At 45.5% G+C, this 20,748-nt stretch overlaps 2 long non-coding RNA genes across 2 annotated transcripts in view; one reads left to right on the forward strand and one right to left on the reverse strand.

Annotated features, from left to right (window-relative positions):
• The window catches only part of LOC138189934 (uncharacterized), an 88,298-nt gene extending 70,457 nt beyond the window's left edge, over positions 1–17,841 (reverse strand). The window contains exon 1 of the long non-coding RNA XR_011176163.1: positions 17,682–17,841. This is a non-coding gene — a long non-coding RNA (uncharacterized LOC138189934). The remainder of the gene's footprint in view (positions 1–17,681) is intronic.
• The window catches only part of LOC138189917 (uncharacterized), a 145,726-nt gene that overhangs the window by 77,399 nt on the left and 47,579 nt on the right, over positions 1–20,748 (forward strand). The gene's annotated exons all lie outside the window — the stretch shown is intronic.

Raw genomic sequence — 20,748 nt, forward strand, 5'->3', positions numbered from 1 at the left:
AAAAATTAGGTTGTTCGCGTGAGATTTAAAAAAGTGTTTACGCGTATTTTTAGCCGCTTACATGTTTTTAATTCTCTGAAATGCAATTTTCAAATTTCATGTCCGTGTGGCGAATGATATCGGTACGAGCGAGGCGGAGTTAAAGCAGGTAAACGAATGTCTGGTTTTCATAGGTGGCGGACGAAAGCGGATCGCACGTAGTCCACGCATTATTTATGAGATTAGCGGAGATTATGGGAAACGTGATTCTGATGCCGAGTGGCTCGCTCCCAAGAGCGATTACTATGCCGCACATAATAATGCACGCGCGTACACGTCGTATTAATGGTCGAACGCTGTTACGTTCGACTTTGTAGAATGGAAATCAAATCAGTTAGCTGAATAACATTACCTCGAGTATCACGAGACTCTGTTTATTAATTATTCAACGAACAGATATCAGTTTTCAATTACACGTTAAATCGTTCTTCGAAGTTGGAGATTCTTTCCAAAGACGTTTCTCGAAAATAGGCGATAAATCTATAAAATTTTGTAAACAGTCTCTTCTGGAATATTTAGTAGCACGCAAAAATACCAATTTAATACCACAGCCAACTAAAAGAACTGTTTTTAGTAACACAAAACTGATTAATGAATTTTAACATTGCGCATCATATATTTTGCCTCTGTAACTCATAACGAGACTCGCCCGCCAGCAAACGAATAAAACAAACTAATAAACGGCACCGATCAATGTCGCGAAAAATTCATTTCCCTTTTCGAATGTGGTGAAATAATACTCATATAGCACTGGCGGGCTATATACTAACCGTATACATACCAACAACCGAAAGTATACGTGTCAAGCTTGTATAAGCAAATATTAACAGAAACGTACCCTCGACGATATGTCGACGTGGTTGCACATTCGTCACTTCTTCGGCATTACAGCGAGAGCGGGCCGCTCGCAATTCTCCGCTACGTGACACACGCGGAGTCGTTCTCTCGTCTATCACGCGTGTCTATTATGCGCCTATAGAGCCGCGAGAAAGATACACACAGGGGCTCCGCTAATCTGGCATGCTCTTAGGGTGGATTCGTCGTGGTATTGCCACTCCGATAAATAAATCAACTCGTAAGCAGCCACCATTAGGGTCCTGCGGTGTGTACGCAACTCACGCCCTACGCACTCTTCTTCCATTCCCTTTTTCTCTTACTCTTTTCCTTTTCTCGACTCCGCTGTTTTCTCCGTCCACGGAATCTATGCTCTCGCTTTCGATTCGCACGAGCCTCGTCTCTCTGTGGTTTAACGACGTCAGTTTATGCACGCGTAAAAATCAGCAAGGGGAAACGTATTCGCGTCTTTACTTACTCGGTGCCGCTCGATGCGTTTACGGCTATAGACTGCTAGCCGGGAAATAGACGGTGGCGTGTCGAGGGAAGTAAAACGTTAAGTGGCGCTAACGAGTGGCGAACTCGATACGTTTACGTTGACTTTTAAAGGAACGTATTGAACGAAAAATGTCCAAACGTTAGAATTTTTGCGAGCTAATTACGAAGAAACCTTTAAAGATACAGAAAAAATTCATCGCAAAATCGTTTGGTATGCCCTAAACTCGATGGATAGCAGACGTTCTTTAGACGAAGAAGCTAGTTTTAAAACTTATCTGTAAGTAACTGGAATTACTCGGATAGAATCGAAGAAGAAGCATAAAGGTAAAAGGCGAGGAGAAAGAGCGAGGAAGAGATTCGTAAGCAGAAGATTTGTTACACGGAGAAAAGGAAGATTTCAAGACGGTTCAAGCAGAATAATCCCCGTCACCGTGCCGTCTAGCATCGTCGACAAGGGTGGAAAAAGTGGATAACCCTGCTGGAAGCTGCTCGGCTAAGATGATGAATCTAGCGCGGAAGCACTTATGACGTACGACTCGGAAAAGCTTGGTAGGGTGACTCGTCGCACCCCGCAGCTTTGTTTTCCGCATCAGTGGCGCCGCCCCTGCCCGGATTACCCGGGGTGATCAGCTATGAAATTAACTCGCTCGCCGTTTCTCCCTTTATCTTGCTATCTTGATCTTCCCCTTCCGCTATCTCTCACCGAATTTTACATTCTTTGTCCCGATTAATCGGATCGGCCTGCTTGTGAATTAAGATCGCGCGATCGTACGAACCAGCCACTGAATTTCGTACACGTCTAGAGAAAATTTACTATTTAGAAAAGAAAAATGTATTACTCCCCGTGAAAAGATTGCAATAGAATTGCGTTAGACTTGCAATGCTTGGTAATAATTTGACGCGATAGTTTCATTTGCAAAATTAGCAGCTGCAACTCTACAAAACCGTGGGAACCGAAAATTATGAAAATCTCAAGAGTCGCAGATACGAATAAAGACTGTACAAAGATCTATATCGAACGATTGCTGCCGAGGAAACCATCGATGAAAGGTGAAGGAACGAAGATTCGCAAAGAAAGGCACAACAATCGGTTGGACGGTATCCACGCGGATTCTGTGTTCCATTATCGATGGTCGTGTAGCAATCGCGTCCGTCAGGATTCTTCTTCGCGGCGCCTCGTTACGCCGCGTTCGATCGATTCATCCGTCGAGTAGCGGCCGAGTATTGTGCGCGTTTAAGCAAATAAGCCAGGAAACATTCTCGACGTCGAATTCCGTTGAATGGCCGCTTAATTTATCGGGCAGCGCGTCCATGCTCTTCACGAGGGTGGAAAGAGAAGTCAGAAACGAGGATGTGGACGAAGGAACGAAATAACGCGGTTAGAACGAAACGAAACGAAACGAAATAGAAGGGGGACGAGAGAGAAGAACGAATATATCCGGCCGGTCCTTCGGGGATAGAAAAAGGTCCCGTCATTCTCGAGAAGAGGGCCTCCTCGATCATCCCGTACGTCGGCTGTATAAATATCTCTTTCCTGCCTATAAAAGATACCCGTAATTACGGCGCCTTCGGCCAGAAACACGTCCGACACTTCTGCCGAGTCGATACGTCCCACTGGACATGGCCGTTGCCCGGACGAACGGGGTGTCGAGGGGTGTGCATCCTTCGACTGGCAACACCAGGGGGATGTTTCACCGCCAATCTCGTTCGAACGGTTCGAGAGCCACTGCTGCGGTTGCGTCACGCGGTAAGATCCGCAGATCAGAGTCCGCGGCACGTTCACGACGCAAAAACCCACGAGAGAACGATGGAATAATGATCCATCGACGAACGATTTGAAAAGGAACGTGACGTGGTCGGAAGCGACACGTTAGACAAGTAACGCTTCACGTTACACGAGTCTGAGGGATTCGTTGTTAACTCGGCACGGTAGGATTAACTGCGTGACGATGTTCATCGCGAGAATCGCGCCTCGAGCGAGAATTCCGTATTTATGGCTACCATTTCTGGCAAATGACCTGGCATTATCGACGAGGAGGCTGCTGTTACGAGGGGAAGTCGTTTCACTGAAATCGCTCGATTCCATAAATATTGATTTCGCTATAAATTGTTGCGTCCGGAAGTTGCAGTGTTCGTAGAGGGCTGTAAGATTTGTGAGGTGTTTAAACGGTTTCCCTGAGCTTTGTATTTCGTCTTAAATAGCTTTTTACTTCGAATAATAAATACGTTGTATTTTTATCATACGTCGTAAGATATTTCGACAATATTCATGCGACAGTATGTCAGTATCGTGCATGGGCGAGCTAATTGAGCGGCAAAACGGCACAATGGATGGTGGTTTGTGTTCCGTCACGTTTGTGTGTGGGGCGGTAGGACCTGTATTTATTCAGATCGTTCCGCAAAATCGGTAGATTCATGCAGCTGGCCGACCCTGTCTTAGGGACGTGGTGTATTATACGAATGCCATCTGCATCTTTTCCGTACGGATATACATTTGTGTGTGAAAGCGGAATTGAAGTCGTAGGTATATACCTATACGACACCGGTATCAAAAGTTTCACGATGGCATCTCAGGTGCGGAACACGCGAAGAGAGTGTCGTTTTCCTCGAGATCGTCGCGCAATTTGGAGAACTTCTTTAAAATCTCTTCTTCACCCTCGCCTGACCCGCCCGCCACGAGAGGCAATCGAGCCAACTTTCAAGCTGAATCCCTTGAAAAGCCAATTTTGCGGTCCCGCCAACCTGAAAAACTTTCCGATCTGCCATTTTTTGAGGATTTCACAGGATCTTGGAAATTGATCCACACTATCCAAGGAGTAACAAAGGAGAGACGATGCTCGCGTTTCAACAAACTCTAAAATATACTTTATCCCTGCTCGAATTTTTTAAAATATTCAACAGCGAGTTTGACTCGACTACGAAATACAGTGTAGAAGTAATAGTATCTGATAAAAAACGTTTCATTGGAAAATAAGTGCCTGCGTCAATACTTTTTGTAACCACCGCATATATTAGGAGATAAATAATAATGAATAAATTGAAAATGTAAAGTGGAAGACTAATAATGCAAAAAAAAAAAAAAATAGGTTATGAATAAATATAAACACGATGAAGTCTTAAACCGGTTGAAAATCGCTCGAGAATGTTATAAAATGTGCTAATTGCTAACATTGGTCGAGTAGGTCTAGCATAGATGCGCGAGCAAACTTTTTGCGCCTTCTTGACGCTCGCAAGTCTACGACTGGCCGTTAAATCGGGAGAGACGTTACTTACGACGCAGGTAAGTAGCGATGTAAGTGGTTGTAGACAACCGGGACCCGGTGTCATAAGCAGCAGCCGCTGCCTAATGAAACTACAAATCTCTCCGCCCTTTAGGCACCACCTGTTCTTAGTGCAGCCAACACATTCGCTGCCGCAACAACACGCTTGCATGTGACACGTTGCTTATGAGCACCGGAGATTATTTCTCGGCCCGTTTCGCGTACTGACGCGACGGCACGGCGTCTTCAAGAACGGCTTTCTTCCCTTGTCCAATCCTGTGATCACGAACTCATCGAGAACTTATTTACCAAATTTGAGCTGGAAATTTGTAATGAAATTTCGGCAAGTACCAGTGGGTTATAAAAATGACACAGGTTTTTAAATCAGAAAAGTTCTTAGTCGTGAAGTTTCTCGAAGCTCAAGTTCGTGAGAAACGAAAACGAATTCAAAACGGTAAAAGAGGTTGCAAGCGTTAGAAGGTCGATAACGAAGAACAGTAAACCACCTGCAAAACCGCATACACGAGAATTCCAGCAACGTCCGCAATTTAACCCTGCATACAGAGAGAGAGAGAAAGAGAGAGAGAGAGAGAGAGAAGCAAAGAAACAAAAAGCTGGCCATAAATCCTGTATGAAAACCGAAGACAACAATCGGCGAGAATACGTACACACGAGGGAGCATCTGTTGTTGGTTCCCGGGGTGCATCGGAACCTCGTTTCCCAGCGACCTTTCGATTCTCACGCAATCGTTCCGCGTCGCTGCAACGCGTAGCCCAGTGCATATCTCGTAAACAACCGGTTCAATGCGTCGGACAATAATAATTATTCGCGAATGATCGCATTCCCTCCACCTACGCCTCCACCTCCGCCATATCATCCGTTCTTTCTCTCAAACCATCCACCTCTTTCTTCTCTCTCTTTCTCTCTCTCTCTCTGTCTCTCTCTCTCTCTTTCCCCGCATCCCTCTCTTTTTGCTATTCATTGGAAAAGGCTGTGTAGGCGTGCACACACGCAGCTGGTCGCTGTTCGAGAGCGGTTTTACGTAGCCGCATACCTCTCTATCGGCAACGACGCCGTTGTAAAACAATTATACGGTGTCGTCGGGCCACGCAATCGATATATCATCAATTCCATTGTCATTGCCGGCCAATCCGACGTGTCATGATTATTGTTTGCAGTCCGCGTGTACAATGAAAGCGCCCTACGCGCCCCACCCCGTTTTCACTACCCCCTTTCCCCTACCATCAATGGTAACGGCGTTCTCCGCGGAAAATTGTGGGTGGATTTTACTCTGGATAGATCAGAGACCAGCGAGGGGGTAAGGGGTTGATAAACTGCACCCATTATCAACCGACGATTTCGTACTTTTCACGAACACGCTCGTTCCGCGTTTGTTCTATTCCCCACTCCATCCACTTCGTTCTATTTGTCTCTGTCCGGTTGTTTCCCTCGTTGTCTGATCTCTGTCTCGATTGCTCGATGTATATGATTCTTTGTTAAAATGAACCCCTTCGTCGATACGTACATACATTCGTACAAACGCGGCGATGTTACCCTGGACGTTTCTGTCCTTCGTGAATAAACGCGACGAAGTGAATAACCGCGTATCCTCGCATTAATATGCATTTACATCAAGCAAGCTATAAACGGATCATTGCGAATCACTAACGCGTTTCGCCCTTTCACCGTTGATTCCTCGTTGAAGAACGTTAATACAGGCTGCTCGTTACCTTCGTTGGCTATCACGCATGTCTACTGCAAATTCCAAATCGGTACTTGCTCGGTTCCTATTCTTTCGTAAACTTGGCGATGGAATTCTGTGTCGAGTAAGTGGTCGGACAACGCGGCGCGAATATAAATCAATAGCTGCGAGAGCAGAATGGAGCAAGCTTGTTTTCATACTTCATCCGCGGAAAGACGGTGGAGGAACGAGGAGAATGAATGCGACTGGTGGGCGTGGCAGGGCCGAGAAAAACCCGATGGATCGTAAAATGATTAATTGGATGAGTTCCGGAACGAGTGAGACGCACCGCGCGAGTTCTGTTTGCCGGAGGGTAGTAAAAGTCTGTTAGCACCATTTCGAAATGAACGTCAGGAATGATCCCGTGGCTACGTCGATAGACTGGATCTTTGCTTCTAAGACGCTTAATTCGATCGTTCACCACGATTCTGGTCTGTATCCTGAGAACCAGGGATGAATTCCAGTCCTGAACACACACGTCGTAAAAATCGTCGCTCGCGCGACTGCTATCGACAGTCCCCCGTAAATGACTCATAACGCGGAATCGTTGTACGAAAATGTCGCTTCGAAAATTATGTTTCATCCATCGTTAAACGATATTTAATTTCTAAAATCGCATGTAACTTCCATGTATGAAAAACCAAGCTAAATTGGCAAGACGAAGGAAATTGAAAAAATTGCAACTTCGAAGCATGGAATATCATAGAACGTGAACGCGTTTGCGTTATATAATTGGGTTTCGTACCCATGGTTCTACGTTACTTTATAAATAAATCCAATTTCATGAAATCTCGATTCCAGCCGCAAGCTCGAGAAGCTCGAACGTCAGTCGCGCTTAAATTCTTGAATAATACCATCGAGAGGAACACGATAACGAATAATGTAGACGAAAGGTAGCAAGGGCGACGCGAATCCTACATCCGCAGACGCGATTTCTCCTTGAGAGCAGCTGATGAGACTTCCGCGTGCACGACGTTGAAAGCCATGGGCTCTCTTTATCTCGTCGTCGACGTCTATGTAGCCGGTAGCTGCGACGACGAGACGCGGGACATCAAATATTCAAGATTTCGCCGATGGCGTCAGCCACGCCTGTCACACCTCGCGTTACACAGGTTTCCAACCCTCTGGCTGCCAGCCATTTAGCTGATTTAGCGACTGCGAGAGTGGAACACCCTCCACTTTTCCGGCTCTCAGCGTGTTCCGCGTACCGTGACACGCGAATCGAATTTGTCAAAGATGCCGTCTCTGCCTACTTATACCGTTCTTCTCTTTCTTCTCCGACTTGCGTCTTTCTTTCGTGCTCTTTCGATCGTTCGTCTCGATGTTTTCTCTCTTCTGCTACTTCTTTATCTCTCTCTCTCTTGCTAGTACTATCCGAGCGCTTTCATCCAACTTCTCGATGGAATCCGAGGAATAAAGCAGCTGTCGACGTCGTACACTCGTCGAGACGGTGAACCATCGAGTTTCACGGGATTCTGTTCGTGGTGCTGCCGAGTAACAACGAATAGCACGCGGGAGAAATAGAGAGGGAAGTTCATTAGCATCGGACACGTAAAGACTCTTCCGAAAGAAAGAAGACACGCGTGTCTGGCTACCAGACTAAAGTTGATAACCGTAGTTCAACTCGACGTTTAACCTTATACCATTCTCACACAGTCATGTTCCACTTCGAATGCTATATACCTACGAGAAAGGTAGAACGTTAGGTAGACTCGAACGTTCAACTCTTCTGTGAATTTTCCTAATTGACATATTATTTTTCTCGTTCGATACGAAGTCGAGGAGTAACGAACGATATAAACAGCAATCCGATAGAATATCCTGCTGAAACGACGATGGCTATATTTGTCGCATATTATTGTAAGATCAAGATGGAACGGATATATGAGTATCAATTTATAACGATACCAGAAAAATAACATTTTCTCGTCTATAATTGGACCAGCCAGTTAACTAATGATGAAGACAGGAATACGTAACAAAAGAGACGGTGCCCGAATTAGAAACGGTTAAATTGTTTCTTCCGTAATACGCGTGGATCGATCGAGAATAGCAGCATGTCGAGAAATTTGCATTCACCGCGTCGACGATGATTCCTGCTAGCGGGCATATTGTACGGATAAAATCGTCCAGTCACGATCCTTAACTGGAATAATTGGATGAATGTAATCCGTGATAGGCGTAAAATCGAGAATACCGTCTGTGACCATTATATTTTGAGAGGCTACACACGTAAGATCGGTCTCGAGTCGACGACACTAGCCGACCTTCTGGATCCTGCTGCCTGTTCGGCGCGACTAAATACCCTTAATCGCGATCTTCGCTCTGAAATATGCGTCGTTGAGCGTTAGCTGGGTTCTATCTCTCCATGTACCCGCGATCGGCTTTTCTTCCTTGGAGCCTGTCCATGGAACGACTCGACAGATGAGATTAACGTTCGAAGGATTTCTCGATCGGTGCACGATATAATCGGATCACCTAGCCAGTGACAAGTGATCTTGCCAGTATTAGCAATGAATTAAAAACAACCGTGGATACGAGCAACGTATAGTTAATAATTTTAGAACAAAATCGTCAACATTTTAATATCATAACGATCAGTACTTCTACAATTTTGAGGAGCACGAAGGAACACCATGAATATTTATTTGAACTATTTTACTTAGCGTGTTTTTTCTTCTCCCGTAGTCCCATATATAACGATATATATTCTATATAAAGCTATATAACGATAGAACTCAAATAACGTCTATTCGAATAATCGTGGAGTCTATCGATCCAAATAAGATGTCGTGGTCCACTTAAAAATCGACTCGACGCTAATTCATCTCCCTCGACGCGTCACGAAACACACGCACCCTAGACCCGTCTTTTCTAGCCGATCAGCCCAATGATATTTGTATGCACTTGCGCTCACGGGTGAAAACGAGTTCTAAACGATGGGTAATTTGAGAAGAGACTGATCCAGCGAGGCAACGCCACCCTCATACGCGCTGCCTTATAGCAGAAAGGAGTATTATAAGCGGGACTCTCTGCGTACATAAAAGGGGGCGAGAGGGCGGGCTACGTAAGTAATATAGGGTGGCCGCGACCCTTCCGCACAGGGGTTGTATTCTAAGAGGGCATGAATTTGGTCGAGTCTAGATTCCCCCTTCCTTAGCCGCTGATCCCCACGTCACGTCGCCTCTCTTCTTCCACCGGGCCGTTTTGCGTTGCATAAGTAACGCCATGAACCCCTCGTCTCTCCACTATAAACCGTGTGCTTATTTGCCCCGGCATAACAGAGCGAAAGAGCTCGGCCTGAAAATAGGCGGTCGACCATTTGTCGGGCGTACGTCACTTGCTCCGCTGGTAACTCGCGTTGAAAAATGCCCGGAACCACGGACTAGTTGTCGATGTACGGGCATTTCCGAGAAGCATAAAAAAAATATAAAAAAAAAAGCGAGTGCTAGGTAATGTTAGCGAGTTCGGAGGTAACGGGAAGCTATAAATCGAGACATTGCGTTACCCAGGAATCTTAATCGCAACGAAACCGGAGGTCGATAAGTGAACAGTCTTTTTTTTTTCATTTTTCCCTAGGAAGACCGTTAAAAGAAGAACGCCGTTAATTAGTATACACCTGTTAAGGCGAGCACTCAAGGCGGCGAGCATTTTAAACTCCGCGCCAAAGTCACAGGGAGGATTGATACATGAAGAAAAGAGGAAAGCACGAATGCGAAACTGGTTCGGGATCGTGGAACGGGGAAAATATCGTCGGCCAGTTAATAACGACCTGAGGAGATTTAAACGATGATTCGATCCCAAGCCGATCGATTCCTGGTAATTAGACGTTTTTTGAGCGGTTAATGAGAAACGATCGGATATACCGTTGTGCCTCGGCCCACCATTGCGAGCCGGATCGTGGATGAAACTGAACGCGACAAGATAAAGTACAGGATGCATTACTTCAAGACGATTACAACAACGACTAAACGACGAAAATTTAATCATGTCTGGGGATGTTTACGAGTTATGTGATAATTCAACGCGACGAAATACAAAACTAATCATTCGACAAGAAAATCAAATGGACTGCCTGGCAATTCCGGCAGACAGTTACGATTCATCGAACTAACATGCCCGACGTCTCCCGATATTAAATCGATTTTGCAATAATTCGTGTATACCATTTTAAGACTTTTCGAAATCCTACACAACGAGAACGAGCTTCGAGGGAGCAAGGATGAATCGAATGAGCGAAACACAGAGAAATCGACATTCCTTCGTAATTCGACATCCAATTACGGCTGCAGAAGCAGCAGCCATATTACGAGTCTAATTACCTTACTTTTCAATCGCCTATTATGTATATTCGCAGCTATCGATGAAAGCGAACAAACAAGCAGGTAGAGAGGAAAGGTTAATTCCGAGATTCGGATGCTCGTTTGAAAGAGCAAATTCAACGAATTTGCCAGTCCAATTTCGTTGGTCACGAACTATGCTATAGGCTTTATAGTATAGAGTGTAGAGCGTAGGGGAACGAAATCGTGAAACACGGGTGTCGAGAAAAAAAGATTGAAAGAAAAAGAAAGTATCGGCGAGATCGTAGAGGCGGGAGGTGATGCGAGACGAAAGGTAGAGACGAAGTGAAAAGCGAGGTGGTAGCGTGTAAACATGTTTTTAACAGATCGATCCACGGGGCCCAACCCAACGTAGCGTATACCTCTGACAGTCAGACAGTCTCTCAGGTTTCTGAGTGACAGTCCGCCTTCTCCTTGACAAGCTAATACCAACCTACGTCCGTACGCACAATAAAAGAGAAAGAGAAGGGAGGAGTAGAGAGGGGGATTGCCTTTTGCGTTTCGCGAGCCGGTCTGCCTCCTCGTCTTTCTGGCAGGGACGTGTTAATCAAAATGTTAGACAAGCCACTTACACGGGCACCGTGACGTTCCCATTTAGTCCGCAGGATATGCCTGGCTCCTCCGCAAACGTGCACGGGAATTCCGTGAGTGACGGAAAGATAACGTCACGAACGCCTGCTAATTAATAGTTATTACAATAGCGGCGCGCGATTCTCCTCTATTTTCCTGTCCGAGAGGAATAAGCTCATGCACGATCAACACTCCGGCGCGGCGAGGAACGTTCAACCCTTCTATTTTTAACGCGAACTCGTGCTCGCCACGATCCGGATATCGTATCGCGCGTAATTGATCTACACCTGTGTACCGCTCCTTAAATTTTAATTTTCGTGGCTGGAAACTGGTTTCCTTGGGTCTCGTTGCTCTTACGATGTAAATTTAATCGCGAGTCCTTGACCGAAGATTGTCGATGCATATTCTGTTCCGTCGCTTCTTATTAGCATGGAATATATACCTTCATTTCGTTGACACTGAGAAATTATAACTCATTTAACCTTGTATACGTATATTCCCTTATCTTACTCGAGTTATAATTGTATTAACAAAATTTACAATTTGACAGGTAGGTACTCGATGACTCGTAACGTAAAACATCTTCATCATGAGCGACTAAAATGAAAAGCAATGAGTATCACGATTCGAATCGATGCACGCACGACGTAACCTTATCGAAAGACATCCCTCTCCATTCGGCAAACAACAGGAAGCGTGGCCTGATAGCGAATAAATAGAATCCAACGCGCGACCAAGGGGAAATATAACGCACAGGTGAACGATAAACAGTGGTTGGACGACGCTCCGTGAGCTGAGTAGGGTGAAGATCGGGCAATAACTACATCAGAGACACACGGGGCAGCCGAGAAAAAGAATGGACGACACAAAGCGCGTAAAGAGAGGAAACTGGCATGGCATGGGAGAAAGGGGTTGGAAAAAGAGCGAAGCTCGGTAAAGAGGTCGACGAGGCGAACGAACGCCCCAAGGTATGCAACCCAACGAACTTCGGTGCACGGATAGTAGCAAAACAAGCATCCCCGAGTCCATCTCTTTTCCTCTTTTTCTCCGGGCGTCTCGGTTTCGCTGTTGTTTGCCGAAGCGACAGAGTTGTTTCGGCCGAGGCAGACGGCAGAACGAGCCCGACCGGGACAACGAGTGTTTGTCAAATGTTTGAACAAAATGTTTGTCGTTTCCTGTGGACGCCGCCAGGGCCAAATTAAATGCGATGCCCCCGATTGCCAATATTCGGAATGTGTATGCAACCGGCGCCGTTATTTGCAACGCCGGAGACAAAGTCCGGGAGTGGTTGTGACAGCAACCGGCCCGGATATAAATGCGACGTCATAATCATGCTCGAGTATCGCGCCAAACGCGTACCACCGCATTTCAAATACCGCGAGTCCCCTTTTTGCGACTTACGTAGAATTACACCGCCTTATTTAACTTCCATTAACATCGGGATAGTTTCGAGGATACAAAATATTCTTTTCTTTCTTCGTCGATGAAATTTTGCAAATTGTACAAAGTTGCATCGTCATCCTTAACGAGACCTCTTTCACGGATATAAATATCCCAAAGAATTTTCTATATACTGTAGAACGAAGTCCCTAATCAGCATCGAAAGGAGCGTCACCGTACCCCCAAACGAACGAAAAAAAATATTTTCCATAGATTGTAAACTCCGTCGAAATTAGCAAGTCATCCTGAAGTTGGAGTCACCGTGACAACGTCGAAATCAACCTATCATTGGTATCCGTTCCAGCTTACTGTATATCGTCCGCGAGTCGATCCTATTCCCGGGCCAAATTCACGGGCCTGAGGCTCTCTGTTCGAGAGGTCGAGACTGAACCAGCGCTGTCAGACGATAATGAAGACGTTTCGACGAGACGAAACGTCGGTCGTGTATAGGTTTGGCCCTATAACCCTCGCGCCACTATCGCTCCCTATTCTTCGTAATCAGGTGTATGCATGTATGTATACCGTTATTACTCGTGGCAGCCAGCCACTGAAACGTTCAATTATCTACGCTGGCTGCGTCACGGCCCTTGGTCGGCTTATTCTGCCGTTGAAAAGAGGCTGCCTCGGAAGGTTAGCCTGAATGAACGTCAAACGTCGCTGCTCCGAGAAGATCAAGACCGAGAACGAGCACCGTCTCCTCCTACCTGTCCGCCTGCGAAAGCCTCCTCGCCCTGTCCTGTCCCTTTCCACCTTTCAGGAGCTTCAAAACGATCGAACGGCTTCGAAACGATCCACGCGTCGCTAATCAGATCCTTCAGAAGCTCTCTCCACTGTCCTTTTGTAAACTTTCTATCCTGACCCGAGTGTATTTTGACGCGATCGAAGAATGACGGACCAATTACGTGGCGCCGCGGTGCGCCGTGACGATGCCTGAATGCGCGCATTCCTTTTACAATCATTATGCTCGCTTCGAAGAGAGAACGAGAAAGTCCTCGGTTAGATTCTGGACACTTAAACAGCTATAAATCGCAAGAACCGGAAGCTTCCTCGGCGTACAAGCTCGCCGCGCGTGTCGTCCTTCCATCGTGTGCACGATGAAACGCGGTTACGTAGACCGGACGTGCCCGCGATCGAGATCTCGTCGATCGCGAATGCCATACACGCGCACTCGTTGCGGTAATGCGTCTTCGATGGACGTGAGATCGGTAATTGGCCGTAATTGAAGAAGACCTGTCATCTGCCGACTCGATGCCGAGATTGAAAACGCCGCTTCCGGGTACTTGATACTCCTCTCACGAGTGAACAGACAGAATACACGAGCGAAATTGAAACTAACAGAGATTGGAATCTATACTCGAAAGACACGTAGGATATATAAAAAGGTATAGAATGGCAAGCTCTTTATAACTGCAGGCTACAACGAAGCTATTTATGAGAAACGTTATTTATCAATGACGTAATTGTACATATGGTAGATATACTATCCTCATTTCCGTGAATACGTTATGGATTCTCATATGCAAAGTTTAATCAAATGTCACGTACGATCCAGATCTTTTTCAACTGCGTACTTGTGACCCCGAACGACCACGCGAGCACCGTTTGACAAGGCAGAAGCGCAGCAAGTACGGTCGGCGGAAATATTGCGCGGTTCAAGGGCTAATATCTACTCGCACCGACGGCGAACACACTTTTAAGATGGCAATAAACGCAACATGCGCGTATAACCACGCCAGATTCTTCGTCTCCAGTGTTCCTAGCCGCGATATGCTCTCGCCAGAGTCCGCTCCTTCTCCTTTAGATAGACCGCGGACGCCCGGCAAAGTTACGTGAATGAAAAAAGTTGGTGGGAGCCCTCAAGGGAGCTCGCCGAGTAGTTAGCAGACTTCGGAATAATCTTCATTGAAAAAGTTTGTCTAAACCTTAGAACATTCTGGCTTGTGTGCTTGGCCGGATATGAAGGGGCCAGGCAACCGAGGGGATCTTTCCGGTGGAACGCGACAACCTAACTTCCGAAACATCTCGACCACGAAACCGTTTACCTCGAAAAATTTCTATGAAATCGAAGGAAGAGCGAAAACGAGCAGAGATTACCTACTCTCGATGGAATTTCATGATCAACACAGCTGCGCCATTTGCATTTCGCCTAATCTCTAAATCCATTGTATGAAACACAATCTTAGGGCATCGTTCCAGGCTTAATATCGTGGCCAAGTTTGGAGAGGCTCGTTTTTCAAGGGGTGATTTTTCGGTTAAGTTCCTTCGTGTCGCTTTCCTTCAGGTAGAAAATACTCTTCGCTACGGAGAGCTTTCGTTCCCTTCGGCGAGAACAAAGAGAAATTCCGCTCCACTTATAGACACGTTTCACCAGTACCTTCGTAAACAAATACACGAGCGTCCGCTGAAAACCGTGCCGCGGAATACGGAGTTAGGGCATCTGGATTCTCTGCCTTCGACTGCAGGTGCGAGAACATTCATCTCACAAAATAATATTGACAAAATCCATGTATTTCGCCAAGTGTACATTTTAAAATTCAAATTTCTAAACTAACTGTCGATATTGAAACTTTCAATAAAGATTTTGTAAGTTTAAAAGATTCAGTTTACTATTATTAGTTATTCGTATTAGTTTAGTTATTCGAGTAGCTTTATTGCTCCAATAAAATATTTATTTAATTGCCAATAATTGAATCGTTCGGTCGTTCCGAAATTTTTCAATCAACCAGGCGGCGATCTTCGCGTTGAATATTGAAAATCAGAATGACTGAATGATCGATGCCTTTAAAATCCGTGCATAATCGTTCACGGTTCTGTCTCGTTAGGACGGCGATTGTCTGAGACAAATAACTGCTGGGTGATTGACAGGCATTATATGAAATTTCGAGTGGCTGACTAATAGCTAAAACACGATATACGAGGCTACATGCGTCGTTGGCCGCGTGCATTCACATCTGCTTCTACATTAATGAGAGAGCGGTTAAGTGTTTGATCCGACCCCGTTAAAGTCAAGGTCGTAGAACGTAAGTACAAGCAACCACGTAGTCAAGAATAACGCAACGCCAAGGATGTATACACTTTCGCGTAACTGCTGCTTTTTTCCGACTACGCTACAAGAAATGAACGTTTATAATTGGCGCAGAGAAACTGACATTTAATTAAAATTAATCGTTAAAAACAAGCATCGCCGTTTTCCAAGATCGCAAAAGTAAAGGGGTTGCTGAAACGCGATAAGTTCGCCAAAGAAGCGGGAAGAATTTAACAACAATCCCTGCCTCGAAGTGGGGCGCGCAACTTACGACATTTAATAATTTGGTTGACGCCACGAACATCTGCCGCTCTCCCGACAACCCTTTGCGAGTCCCTGAACCTTCAACCATCGTCTCCCACACTTCACCACCACCCCCTCTCACGGTATTGTTTAATTAATCATGTTGTATTAATAAAAGCTCGCCTAATTGAATTCGCTGATTTCACACCGTTAATACGAGTTTCATTTAAATTGAATGAAGTATCGTTTCACCCCGCCCTGCGTCTCCTACTACCCCTATTTTGTCCACCCTTCTCCATCGCCACCCACCGACCCTGCCATCGTCGCCTTGAAACCGGAGCCACCCTCAAATCGTTCTTTTTCTCTCGCTGTTTTATTGATCTTCATTCCCTCCGGCTACAGTACTATAAAACGGTTTACTAAAAGGTAACCTATTTTTCATTAGAGCTACGACCGGCATACTGAACGTTCCCATCGTCCGAACGGTCGTTCACGATCTACGAAGCTGAATCTCAATTCCGGTCGGATATCGATACACCTTGTACTATACCGCTTCGTTTCACCGTGAGCCGAATTCTGTCTCCTTTTTTTTTTTTTTTTTTTTACTATTTCTTTCCCATTATAGCTTCGAACAAATATAACCAACACAGCCGTATCTTTATAGAAGAACGACGTGATAAAATTTCTAGATACCCTCCATTAAAAAAGTATTTAATTACTTTTTTACTAAAGAAAAGAAAAATGTTATAACGGCTGCGTAATGGTCGAGTAACACATGTAAGTTGATTCAGTGGCGCTGAACGCAATCCACCGAGAATCAAGAGGGAGCGCTGGGTAAGATTAATAATAGGCTAAGATGGCGAAGTCCTTAATTAGCGTGATTAAGTTGCAGGTGGTAGTCGGCATCTATCATGGTCGAAGCGCCTAACTGTTTATAAGTGGAAAATGTAAGACATTGGGAACGGGTCTGGTTACCGGAACGGTAGAAAATCAATGCAAGCAATTGTACGCAATAAATGACCGGGACTATATATTATAATTCGCGTTGTATTCGTTACAAACCGAGTAATTACATTCTCATAAAAACGACGTTGATGTAAACAGGGTCGGGAAAAAAAGGCATACATGTACACATGAATCTCGTGTTTCACGGTACGATACGTGTATCAACAATGCGCAATTTCAAGCATATTAATTCGTTTAATTTGGAACAATGCTTTTTATCGTTTGTCACTGTCGTTTGCCAATTAAGCAACGTTTTTATATGGGACCCTTCGACGCAAAAAAATGTAATAAATAAAACATTGGAAAAAAATAAATACCAGCAATGGGACAGTTGGTACGATAGGAATTTGAGAATGTTGACGATACTTGCAATGTTTCTACATTTAAATGTGTATTTACATTTTTCGCACAGCTACGTCTATTGAGACATAATATTCGTATGGAATATTCACGAAACTTGTAACATTTTGTAGTAACTCCCAATAATTTATCTTTTCCAAAAAGCTACTTTTTCAATAGGAATTAAAAGCATATATTATATAAGCACATAAATATTTTCGTAGCTGCTCTGACAGCAGCGCCACCGAATCTCTTACGTCATATTATTTTGCAACGTAAATAACATTATCGAATACTGTACCTCCAGGCATAACCTCCGAAAACTGCCGGGACATCGTGAAGCATACCTCAAACATTCGATGGCAACAGCATCATGGAACCTCCAACATCTTCCTAATAAAATCCTTAACGATGAATCAATAAGCGAAAACCGTGAACACTCCGTTCACTCATAGGTTAGCCGTGAAAAAAGAAATCGAGAACGAATCGGTACTGAACAACGACAGGTCCGCGGCTCTCGGCTCTTGCTAGTGGAATACTTGCCGGTTCGTTTGCAGAGCTCGTCGCCAGGGCGCGCTACGGTCTCCCGTCGTCGTCGTGCAAGCTTCTGAGATCCATAGGCACCGTTCGACTGTACCGTGGGTAGCTTTCGAGCTCATGGGAGGAGCATGCGAGGAGAAGCCGCACCTCGAACTCCGCCTCTATCGAATTTTCCTTGTGCTCCAGGCGGCGCTACGATCGCGACAACCGCCGATATCGCGTTCCACTCAACGCCGACCTTCCGCCACGGTGTCCTCTCGTACGAATCTTCTTACGATTGCCTTTTTACGACATCCGATTTGATTGACTCCTTCTTCGACTCGACTATGGGGACAAATTGTACGAGTGTGTAAATGAAAGAGTCGACGGCGTTTCAATTTTATCGAATAACGAGTATGACGAAGGTAAGGTTAACTGAATTTTTACGCGCCTAAAAGAGAAGAAAATTATGATCGCGATAGACGTTACGTTAGAACACTGAAAACGGTGAATATGTTGGACGTTTGAAAAGCTATTTCGTTTTGTTGCCGTTTGGGGTAGAAAGAGGTATAACATTGCGTTATTACGTCAAATCCAGTACGAATATCGTAGCTAGTATATCGTGTATCGACGGTTGTCGCTTCGCTACCGCTCCACGTAGTTATTCTTACAATCTATTCATAACGATATTTCCTGTCTACGATCTGTGACAACGGTTTACTGTGCAATTTTTTACCCGTAATCCCAGCCTTCCGTATACGTACTTAGTTCGGTGAGTTTGGTTCTGATCTATCGGAGTATGGGTACGCCGCCTTCGAAAATACTCTTCTCCTATAACCTAAAAACTTCACGGATAATAGGTAGGGCAGGGGGGAGGGGAGAGAAGGCTCTTAAAAAGTAGAGAAAACGGCGCAAGGCTTGCCTGTCTTGTAAAAGGCGGAAAGTATCGAACGTTAATACGAGATATCAAGAGAACTTTACTTTCGGCCGTGGAACAAACAGCCTCGACTCTGGTTTTCATCGCGTCGAACGGACGTGGCCGCAACAGTGGGGTAATGTTAGCCGAGGTGGAGGAATGGTGGCGCAAAAGAGCTCATGAAGTATCAGGCTGGCCGCGGCTCGTCTCTCCGTTCCCTTTCATTTCCGGACCGACCGAGGCTTTTCACTCCGGCTTGTCCGGTTTTTCCAAGTTCTCGGAGGGTCGGCCGCCAAGTTTATTCAGTCCGCCAAACTTTGTAGTACAGCGTGTCGACCGCCAGAGGGCAGTACGCCGACGGACAAGAGGTGGGAACCGGAACTGAACGGCTGGCTCCGGACATAACCACCTCCACCAACCTTCTCCTTGCACACCGGCTTCTCCGCCGGTGGTGAGCGCGCTCGCGCGCACACATACACGAGTCGCGCTTTGTCCGGTCTCTCGGACGCAATTAGGGTGGGTCTCGGCCTTCAACCCCCTTGGGGGTGTCCGTTCGCTAAGTAGAAAAGCGTGTATCCACCTCCGACCTCGAAAGGCGGTGGGGTTTGTGTCTGGCTGTAACGGACTGCGGACCACGACCGACCAAGCCAGGACAGACGGACGGACGGACGGACGGACGGACGGACGGACGGACGGACGGATGGACTGGACTGACAGCAGCTGACTACCACCTCGACCAACCTACTATTCTCCCCACCCACCCTACCACCTACCACATCCGGTTTGCTCTCCTCTGTCGTCCAGTCCCACTTCCTGGACTTAGCCGCGTTCTCCTACATCGGTTCCAAGACAAACATCCTCCTAGAGAACTCTTTGAGTCTACCTTCTCTCTCTCTCTCCTTCTCTTTCTCTCTGGACGATTTACGTCGGTCTTTCTCGGGTCTTTCAGTATCGTTACATTCGACCGTTGTAACGTTTTCACGGTACGCTTGGGGAATGTGTACCGGTAGTTGGAGATGCTTGGTTGAGCTGAGAAGTTAAGTATGTTAATCGGTTGACCCGACCCTGTCCTCGTATTAGCGGCTGAGGGGTAATTGAAAAATTTCGATCGGCAATTGAGAAATTTAATTTATTTCAAAGACGTTTGCAACGTGGTATTTTTCAATGTACGTAGACCGAGAAAAGATTCTTGCGTTTTACGGAGCAATGATTATGCGTAATGGCAGGAAAATATTCGAATATATAGGATGGTAGACTCGTTGAAGGGGGTCTTACCGCGCGCCGTTGCAGTCTCGTAGTCGAACTGAACGTGTAATGGAGGTAACTCTCGCTCGTCATTTCCTCCGCCGACCTAACGGCATAGAAACTGCAAGCGCTGCGTAATATTACGAAATACCTACATACCATTACACGTTCCGGGTTATATAAAGTGGCGAGCTCGAAGAACCAGAGGTGTTCCCTTCCCATTCGCGGCCGTAACCCGTTTATAGCTACAAAAGAATGAAATTGAAGCGTAATGAATATATTGTATGATTTAAGGTGATTATTTTTTATTTCAATTATTGACTAAATAAACTAGTAACACGACTGAGAGAGAAAGAGAAAAACAGATTACTTGGCCAGTTATATAAGAAACATTATCGAAGGGACGTAACGAGTTACCGTATTATAAAATACTATATATACTCGGACGAACGTACATTATTCTATTCCTGTCATTTCTATCTCTGAATATTTCTTTTAATAACCGCGTAAACGAGACGTACGCGATTTTCAGCCCTTGTTCAACAACCGTGTTAGATCAACCCCAAAATTGAACGAATAATGGAAGTAACACTCGCTAATCATTCCCCCGCGCGAATAACCGGGCTGACAAACTGCGAGGGAGCTCTAATATTACGCGAGTACGTACATACTATTACACATCCTGCAGGCAATGGCCAGGCAGCGACGATACGCTCGGTTGGTAGGATATCCTT

This window comes from Bombus flavifrons, chromosome 1 (genome assembly GCF_040668555.2).
Source record: "Bombus flavifrons isolate JBK064 chromosome 1, iyBomFlav1_principal, whole genome shotgun sequence".
NCBI lineage: Eukaryota > Metazoa > Arthropoda > Insecta > Hymenoptera > Apidae > Bombus > Bombus flavifrons.